Below are 9,952 nucleotides of genomic sequence, written 5' to 3'. Positions count from 1 at the left end.
TGGCAACTCTAGAGTCGGGACAGTCATGCCCACTTTGTAGCTGGGAAAACTGAGTCCCGAGAAGTGAACTTCTGCTTTGCCCCACTGCCGGCAAGGGACACGCCAGTTCTGGAACCTGGGTGTCCCTGACACCCTACTCCACCCCGGAGTTCAGCTTGTCTGGGCAGCGGGAAGCCTTCCCCAGGTCTCCAGGCCGCTCCTGGGCAGTTCAGAGCTCTCATGACGACAGGGGTTCGAATCCAGGTCCTGGCTCCACTGTTTACCAACCCGTGGCCTTGGACCAGTGCCTAACTACCTCTGTGTCTGGTTACTTATCTGGAAGATGGGAACCATGCCTGTGCCTGGGAAGACTGTTAAAATGATTGGATGAGATGATGTCAGTTGTTATTCCCCACTGAAAAGTGCAACAGCAGAATCCAGAGCCAGGAAGCCACTGGCCCAAGTTCACGCAGGAGGACGGACCAGGAGCAGGGCCTGCATGTGGGTCGGTCGGGCTCCCGAACGGCTGAGTTTGGTGACCCCACGGAGGGAGACGCTGAGAGAGGACCTACCATGGATGGAAAAGGTACCCGAATGGCACGTCCATGGGGAGCCCGTGGACTCTGCCAAGATCCCCAGGGGCAGTGCGGAGTCGGAAGCGAGGAAGCGTGCTTTCCTGTGGGAAACTGTCAGGGGCTTCCACTTATAGCCTGATAACTGGGCCGTGCGAGGTCCGAAGGCAGATGATGTCACTGATCCGCTGTGGCCTTTGGGGTGAGGAAGCCTCTGGGGAAAGCGGGTGGGGGAGGAAGGGCTGGAGGCTGGAAAGACAGATAAACAGGGACGCAGAGTTCCGGGCGCCTGGCCTGTGGCCGAGGGTGTGTGAGCCAGCTACACTGCAGGCGGGGAGGCACAGGGGACCCAGAGGCAGAGGCTGGGGGTGACAGAAGGGAGGGGTGGTGGCTGAGGGCATTGGGGACTGCACTGCAAAGCTGAGGAGTGGAGATCAGTTCCTTCAAAGAATCGTAACTAGGATTAAACTAGAAATATATGTAGAATGCAAAAGACACCATGGGTACCCCAAAACGGTAACTGGTTGTCTTTTTACTGGGAAACTTTGGGGTGATCCCCAGGAAAGGGGGAGAGGATCATAAGAATGGCTGTACCTCCCACCGCAGCAGCCAGGGCACGTCCCGAGACAGAGCACATGGTAAGGACCAAGGAGGGGAGACAGCCCAGGGAGTTTGAACCTCAGCTAATGGCTCAAACGGGTTGGGGGGGGGGGTGTCGGGGGGGATGCATGTGGGGAGGAAAAGGCCAGGATGGAGAGATAGTTCTGGAAGAAGTCAGACTGTGTTGCACTGCGACAGACTGGGCACTATCCCATCCCCAGATTTAAGGAAGTCAGCAGAGTAGCCATGCTGATCCAGGCTTCGGAGCAGCCATGCTGGGGACCTGGAAGGGGGGCGGAGGCCGGAGAGAGGACGGCTTTCAGGGCCTGGGGGTCCTCTAGGGCCTCTCCTTTGCCACGCCCCTTGTAGATTTTTTTCCTTGAGATAATTACAGTTCACAGACAGCTATAGGAAATCATTCAGAGCGATCCCTTGTACATTGTGCTCATTTTCTTCATAATGTAATGTTAATTTACAACATTAACATGGTATAAAACGAGTCCTTTGCCACTTTTGACCTGGAGGGTGGATAGGGTGGTGGGGGCACCTGTATTCGGATGGACAGGTGCTCAGGGAGCTCTGGTGACTGGGTGCCTCCTCACCTATCACCTTCTCTCCCTCCATGAGCCAAGGTTACTTTACAGGTAGTTTTGGAAGCCTTGCAGCAAAAGGCACAAGTTCATCCTTACTGACCTCTTCAGATTCTTTTTCTGTCTCCTCACAGGAGACCAGGCTGTCCCCTTGGGCAGCATCCTTGACATTGGCCATACCCAACACACAGTGTAGCAGAGGCATCAGCTGACCAACCAAGGTTCAAGTTCCCTTTACATTATATGGTGGTGGTGCGGGGAAGTACCTGCCCAGCCAGGAACTACATTTCCCAGCACCCCTTGCTGGTCATGTGACTAGTTCTCACTAGAGCAATGTGAGCAGAAGGGATGACTGGCACTTCGAGGATTAGGTGCGAAGTGGTGGCGATGCCGTCTTCCATCTTCTTCTTCTTCTCCTAGTCTGCCGTTTGGATGACACCAGGGTGACCTCGTGACTACAAGATGACAGAGGAGCCACCAAGAAGGAAGGGGCCTCTGTCCTGCAACAACCATCAGAGAATAGCCACCCAGGAGAGTGAGGGGCCAGGGGCGTGAGCATCGGACTTTGTGGGAGTGAGAAATAAACATACGTGAATGTGGCAAATGCATCAATGTAGCGGTGAACGCAGTATAACCACCCACTTTATTCTTCCATCACTCAGCTTCCAAATTCTCGGCATTTTCCCAGTTTTTTTATCCACCACTCTCACCCTGCTTTTCCATTTGTTTGCTGGAGTTTGTAAAGCAATTTCCAGACATGCAAAAAGACAGACCAAAACAAAACGAAATCTCAAACACCCTTCATAGCGCTAAGCCACCGAGATGGGGGGGCTATCTGTGACAGCAGGTGGCCCTGACTAATGCAGTGGACACAGGGTACCCAGCTGTTGACTTGAACATAATTGACCTGTTTTCTAGACTGCACGGCCCGGAGGAATGTGTCTGGGCCCAGAGCATCGAGAAAGCCAAGTGTTCTATCTTTCCGAGAAGTAGTTCTCTTTGTTCTCTGGCCCAGCTGCACCCGGCCGCACCCACCCACCCTACTGGCCCCTGCCTCCTACCGGATCCTCCCCTTTCAGGCCTTGGACTGCTCAGAGGACAAGCAGACCCTAGATGGGATCAGGATGAGAGGATCTCCCAGGCCATCCCTCGGCTGGGGCTAGGCTGGGTGTGGCGGGGTGAGGCCGGAACAGAGAGCAGGCACCGGGATGGACGCTGGAAACCCAGAGCTAATTAGCAGCAGGGGCTGGGACCCGGACAGAGAAGACTTTGGTGCCTTTCAGCCTGGCCTGTGTCCGTGACCCTGAAGCACAGAGGCAGGATGGAGGTTTGCGGTCAGACCTGGGGTGGGGAGGGGCGAGCCCATTCCGAAAGTCATCAGGATTGAGGCCTGGTGGGGCAGCCCTGTGCCTGGCGCCTGGATCCTGGCTCGGCCCCTCCCAGTGCTGTGACCTTGGCATATTCCCTTTGAGCCTCAGACTCCCCGTATTGAGAATGAGGATGGAAATATCAGCCTCACAAGGCCCCGGGGAAAGCGGCTGTGATAAGAGCCTGGCACCCCCGTCTCTATGACTCAGAGCGATCGCTATTGATTTCTGTTAACAATAATGATAAATACAAGGAGCGGGAGCGGGCACCCTTCCAGGGAGCGGATCAGGCCTCAAGGATGCTCAGCCCCTCCCTCTTGGGAGCTGTTTCCAGACTGGGAGAAATGGAGAAGGCGAGAGCCAAGCGCCTTCTCTGGGAGGGGCCTGCTCTAACAGTGCGCGTCAGAGGAACGAGGCGGGCGGGATCCTGTGATTCAGGGGCTCTTTCCTGGAAGGGGCTGGGCTGGCCGCAAAATGCTTCTTCCCTTCGAGACAGACTCACAGCTGTCAGGAAAAAACAGATGTGTGGCTTCCCTTCAAAGAGGGGAGCCCTCAGTCCTGTGGGGTCAAGGGCAAAATATGACAGAAAACAGGAATACCTGGGCGGGTTCTCTCGGGACGGGTGGACTGGCTTCCAAAGCCTGGGTCTCCGGCTGTGTGACCTCGGGCAGATCTCTTCACCTCTCTGAGCCTTAGTGGTCGTGCTTTAAGTGGGTATGGTGATGCTCATCCCACAAGGCCGTTCGTTGTGAGAAGAGGAAAAGTCAGGGCTCTAAACCGCCTCCCACAGTGCCCGGTCCATGGGAAGCAGCTGAAAAAGGTCCGAGCAAATCACTCTGGCCCTCAGACTAAATGACACTCCCCTCCTTCTCTCAAGCATTTGTCCGTATCAGAGGTCCCCTGGCCTCCTCCCTCCCCTGTGTTGACTCTGCACTTGGGCTCGTCCACTTTCACAGCAGTACACCCTCTCCCAGGGCATCGCCTCCCCTCCGTAGGTGGCACTGGAAGCTGCGAAGCCTATGCTATTGTTGCTAACGAGCTCCTGCTGTTCTCCCGAAGCTGCATCCCCTGCGCCCTCTGCCGCCACCCGCGCCCCCCCCCCCCCCCGTCCTTCCCATCCTGGGAAAGAGCCTCCATTTAGCTGGAAGGTCATGATTATTCTCTCTCAGTCCCAAGTCCAACCTGTCAGCAAGTCCTGAAGCCTCTACCTTCAAACCCCGCCCCCACCTCCACGGCCACCCCCTGTGGTCCAGGGCACCCTCTCTCCTGCTCTGCTGCACGGCCCCTCCCCACGCTCCCGGTCCCCACCGAGCCTGTCCCACAGACAGCTCTCCACACTGCAGCCCCCCTGCTCTTGCTTTTAACTGGTGATTTTGACATAAATCCTAGACTTAAAGAAAAATTCCAAGAACAATACAAAAATTTCCCATATGCTCTTCAGTTCCCTACAGTTTATTTATCATGGTCACACACACATACACACACAGATTTTTTTCTAGAAAGTTTGAGAGTAAGTGGCAGACAGGGTGTGCCCCTTTCCCCCTAAATATTCCAGCGGGGATTCCCCATAAATGGGGCTCCCTCTCACATCAGTGCAGGGTGGGGGTCGAAAACTACAGATACAGCACGTGAGTAATCTACACACCTCACACATGCTCTGCCTCCTGTCTCGAAAGAAAAGTCTAGAGCGTGCACTGCATTCTGTTGCCGCCTCCCTGTAGTCGCCTTTAACTGGGAACATTCTCGGGCTGTCTTTGTCATGACCTTGGTGTTTTTGAGGAGCCCAGCCCAGTTATTCTGCAGCATGTCCTTCAGCCAGGTTCTGCCTTATGTTTCCTCCCAAAGCAAGCTTTTAAAAAGTGAATGAGACCTCCCCTCCCTCTGGCTCCCAGGGGCCGGCTCTCGCACCCAGAGAAAACGCACACTCCAGCTCCATTGCTCCATCTGCACCAGATGGAGCTCCATTGCTCCTCTGCCTGACTACCCAAAGGTGGGAGGTCAGAAGATGGAGTGGGCGGGGCAGTGGGTGGGGCAGAGGCAGGTCCCGCCCACTCCATCTTTCAACCTCCCTCCTTAGATCCATGTACCCAGTGCGACCTCCCCAGCCCCACCTGGTTACTTCCGCTCTGCACCTCGCCCTGCTCTGTCTCTCTGCACAGTTCCACCCACCTTCAGACTGCCCATCGCAGCTTCCGCCGCTGGCACGTGGGTCCTGGGAGGGCAGGGGTCTGGCTGGTCCCGGCCACTGCTGGCTACCCAGCACCCTGGTCCCAGCACTCCTCCTGGCGCCCATGAAGAGTTTGGGGGCTCCCTGTCTTCTCACTTCTCGCAGACCCTTGGCCCAGGGGAATGCCCCCTTTTCTCCAATAAAGCATCTCCGTTAACCCATCCCTTGTGTAAGACACAGACAGACTTGGTGACCAAGTCCTTTGCGTTACCGACTGTGCGGCTCTGAGCACGCTACTGAACATCCCTGCGCTCTGTGTTCTCACCTGGACAGAGGAAAAGGGAACGCTCATCTTGGCTAGCTGCTAGGCAGAGTTACGGTAATGAATGTGGAGTGGCTGGCACACAGCAGGTCTTTTGCCCCGCTTCTCTCTAGCTGGGGAAATGATAGGACCCACGACGTCTTTGGGAGAAGTTGGAAAGGGGCTGCAGCGGGTTGAACAGGCCCCCCCCTACAAAGACACAACCGTGTCCTGATCCCCAGGCCCTGTGAGTGCGACCTTATTTGGCAAAAGCCAAGGTAATGAAGTCTCTTGAGGTGGGATCACCCTGGATTGTCCAGTGGCCCCTCAATCCAATGACAAGTGCCTTATTTGTGGGAGAGGCACAGAGCACAAGACAGAGGCACAGAGGAGATGACGTGAAGAGGGAGGAGGGACGGGAGGATGTGGCGACAATTGGACATTTGTCCAGGACTGACGGCAGCCGCCAGAAGCCGGCAGAGAGGGCAAATGTGAGAGAGGGCCCGGCCGCTGGGGTCTGTAGGCTGCTTGGAGCCAGGCAGAGGGAGTCGGTACAGGCCACAGACAGGCCTTGTCTCAGATGCTAATGACCAACCCCAGGCCTCCTGGGGCCTCAGAGGCCAGTGGGATGTCACCGTTCCTCTCGGTGGTAGTGGGGAGAGGGGGCCTCTGGCTGGTGGGGGCAGGTTGCTGCCCTGGATAGCCCACTGCTCGGACAGCACAGAACAGGGTCGTGGGCCCCTCAGACTGCTCTGCCCGCTGCACCAGTCAGTCTCCCAGCTCACACCATTTCCACCGCATCTCATGCTTCCCTGGGGCCTTGGCAACCTTGGCCGGAGTCTAACGCACAACGCCCGGCTCCTGCCCCAGCTCAACCATTTCTACGACGGCTCCAGGAAGCACGCAGGCAGCACAGAGCCCACGGTCCTCGTAAGACGGGACACTGGTCTTAGGTTTACTCTCATCCCCAGAGTTTCTGCAGCCTCCAAAGGAAGGCCACGCCTGCTGGGGGGTCGCAGGCAAGCTGGAGTTTTCCGTCATACGTCTTTGTGAGGTTCCTGCTTGAGCTTTCTCCTGGGAAAAGCCATTTCCCCGCTGGGCACAGAGGGAGGGCTGGGGCGCCCAGGCCACCTGCCTGCTCTCCTCACTGCACGGCCCCCATTAGCGCCAGCTCATGGGGCCATAAGGGTGTCTCCAGTGTGGCTCATGTCCTTGGCAGGAAGAGGAAAGCTGCTCCGGGCACCACAGACCCCAGGGAGCGCGGACCCCAAGAGGCACATGGGGAGGCAGCTGAGGTAGCTGTTTCACACCCTGTCACAACGGAGGTAGCAGTTTCCTTTTTGAGGACTGCCAGTGTGACCTACGTCCTCCTAAGCAGGATGCTAATTCAGCACTTGGGTGAAAAAGGCAGGTGGGGATGCACTCCGCCCAGACGGAGCCAAAGACAGAAGGGTCCCTGCTCAGGTGTTGCACACATTGCTCCCCCCCGCCCCCCACCCCAACCCCCTACTCAGTTGGTCCTCCAGAAAAACCCTCCCGGTGCTTATAAGCCAGCTGGGGGACCCCTACCCAGGCAGCCCGGGGCAGCCTTCCACCACTCTCTACCCTGAGAGTGCCCCTGCTGGGGGTGGTCCCAGCCTCTTCATTTGGATACTGGGCTCTGTATCTGGATGGGTCCAGGCTCCGCCCATGGTAATGAGGGACCAGGGCAAGGAGGGGACCTTCTAAGGCCAGGGAGAGCCTGAGCAACCACCCGCAGTCGTTGACTTCCTTGACCACTCCTTGCCAAGGGCAGGCAAGGTCCCAAGGGACGAGGTGGTGAGGGACAGAGCAGGGGAGGAGAGAACAGGGCCCCTCCCCCTTCCCTGGCCTGTACTGTCTGGCCCCAATGTGTCAGTGTCGGGGACTCCATGGGCCATCCTATGGCCTGGGGTGGCCAGGTGCAGTATCAGGTGACCCTTCCTCCCAGTGGGCCACACCCTGCAAACACAGGGCCACGGAATGGAAGGTGTGCAGGACAGTCTGCCCTGGAGTTCATGAAATGAGGGTCCCCCACTAACACCTGACCTGCAGGGGCGATTAGGAGGAAGTGGTCTGTAATTAGACCAACCCGGAGTGGGGCTTCGTTGGACCTGGATTTCCCATCCAAAGTCTCCACTCCATGGACCACAGCTGCCATACCCATCCCTGTCCCCGATCCGGCGTGGCCACGGCTGCTGCTGGTTGGGGGATTTGTGCAAGGGAGCCCTGCTACTCAGACCAGCTGCTGGCCACTTCCTGCCACTTCAAGGGGCAAGAGTGGAACTGGCTTGGGACGTTTTTACTTGTTTTAGTGACACTTGTCGGGTGAGGGTGAGACACCCGTTCCCTCCCTCCCTCCCCCTCTCTCCTCCCTATATTGTCCACACGAGGACTTTTTTGTTGCCAGCAGCGGAAGTCAATCCTGGCCGACTTAAGCAGAAAAGGGGTCTATTGCAAGGACACTGGGGGGCAGTCTGCACAGTGGCGCAGACTCCGAGGGCGTGGTCTGATAAGAACTCTGTGCCTCAGTTTCCCCGCCTATAACATGGGAGTGGACATGACGGACCTCACGGGGTTGCCGTGGGGACTGATTATGTAAGGAGCATGTCCAGGTTTCTGATGCTCAGTACCTGGCAGGCGGCTCTGGTCTCGGTAAGTGTTAGTAATTGCTGTCAGTCAGAGGTCCGCTGCGGGCACAGAGCCCTGAGAAACTGCAGACGAGCTTTCCGTTTCAAATGCAGACCGCGCATGTGACGCAGTCCGCGTGTGACGCGGTGCGAGGGACGGTGCGTGTGTGACGACCAAGTGACCGTGCGGCGTGGAGCTGTTAAAAGCCCCAGGAGCCGGTTCGGGCTCTGTGTCAGGAGTTCCCCCCACGCCGCAACGTCAGGGGCCCAGAACCTCAAGTTCACGGACTGTGTGAGCTCAGAGCTCTCTCGAGGTCGCCAGCTCCCAGCCCCGTTCCTGCTGGTCCCCAGGTCCCTGCTCCCCCGTGGAGCCTGCCCTCCTGCTCTGGCTGCCTCCCAGTTTACCACAGCACGCCTGCTCTTCCTCAGGATTTTGAACTCCGCCGAAGACTTGAGGGGTGCCACAGGGGAGTATGAATGTGTCCCCCGAGCTCCCGTTCCGAGTCTCCCACGGGAACGGCTCTGCCACCCAGCCTGCCTGCTCCTTCCTCTAGGAGAGCCGTTCTCAACCAGGCCCAATCCTGCCTCCCCGGTGACATTGGGCGATGCCCGGAGACACTTTTGGTTGTCACACCTGGGAGGGGGAGGGGAGCTTGTTTCTGGCAGCTGGCAGGTAGAAGCCAGGATGCTGCTTACAATTGAACACCTTACAATACACAGGCCAGTCCTACACAGCACACTGAAGAACTTTCCAGCCCCATAAAGCATTTCCCAGGGCTGAGGACGAAAAATCCTTGGCAGAATTTTAGGGAATCCTGATGAATAATATGCTCTCTATCTTGTACAAAAGCATAAAGAGGAAAACAAAAAAACCCAAATATCACTGCCCAGAGACAGCCGCAGTCTGCATTTCGGCGACCTTGCTTCCCAGTTGCTCCCTCTGCTCGGGTACATGTGGACATACCGGCGTGTATCATCTGATACAAAGATGCTATCTCTACACGGGCCATTCTGCAAACCCCCCCTCCCCCAGAGTTTCTCGCTCAACAACACAGCGCGGGAATCTTTTTACTGTCAACAAATGGAGATTTGCAGCATCCCTTCTGGAGGCCTGTGTGGCATTCCGTAGTAGGGATGTCACGCTGTATTTAGACAATGCCTTACTGATGGATATTTAGATCATTTCCAGCATTGTGCTGTTATAAACACTCCTGTGATGAATACCCTTGTATATACATCTTAGTGCGCTCGTCTGAGTAAATCCTCAAGATAAATTCGAAGAGTAGAGTTGCTGACCAAAGAGAAACATGTCCTTTTAGGACTCGGGGTCCTTAGCGATGAGCTGCAGCTTGAAAAGGGAGGTTGATTTACACAGCGTCGCACAGGGCACAGAAGTGCCCTTCTCTAGGCCCTTTGGCCCACTCAGGATTTTATTAGTGGCCTTGAACAGCAAAAGGATTTTTTAAAGCACTAGCAGAGAATAGCCAGAAATGCTCAGGGTTGAGTGTGAGCGTTTCTCCTTGGCAGTTGAGGGCTGGGATTTGATGAGCCCCTTCTGGAGCTTGATTTCATCTCTTCTCGCTGATCCCGCCCCTCCTGGTGGAGTCCTCAGAGAGGCCAGGGAGGGTGAGGGGGACTGGAGAACAGACGGGGCTCCCCCGCCCCCCACCTCCATGGTTGTCTCCATCTGCTCGGAAATGCTCCTTGATCTCCCTTTTGCCGTGTTGC

General features: G+C 56.6%; 1 long non-coding RNA gene across 1 annotated transcript; it reads left to right on the top strand.

The window, feature by feature from the left end:
• The first annotated feature begins 358 nt into the window (after window positions 1-358).
• On the top strand, window positions 359-2,349 carry LOC128626123 (uncharacterized). The gene is made up of 2 exons (XR_008390032.1): window positions 359-565; window positions 2,162-2,349. It is a non-coding gene; the product is annotated as an uncharacterized LOC128626123 (long non-coding RNA).
• The last annotated feature ends 7,603 nt before the right edge of the window (window positions 2,350-9,952 follow it).

This window comes from Artibeus jamaicensis, unplaced genomic scaffold (genome assembly GCF_021234435.1).
Source record: "Artibeus jamaicensis isolate MK-2021 breed Jamaican fruit bat unplaced genomic scaffold, CSHL_Jam_final scaffold_3151, whole genome shotgun sequence".
Taxonomy (NCBI): domain Eukaryota; kingdom Metazoa; phylum Chordata; class Mammalia; order Chiroptera; family Phyllostomidae; genus Artibeus; species Artibeus jamaicensis.
This window is presented reverse-complemented; position numbering and strand designations above follow the sequence as displayed.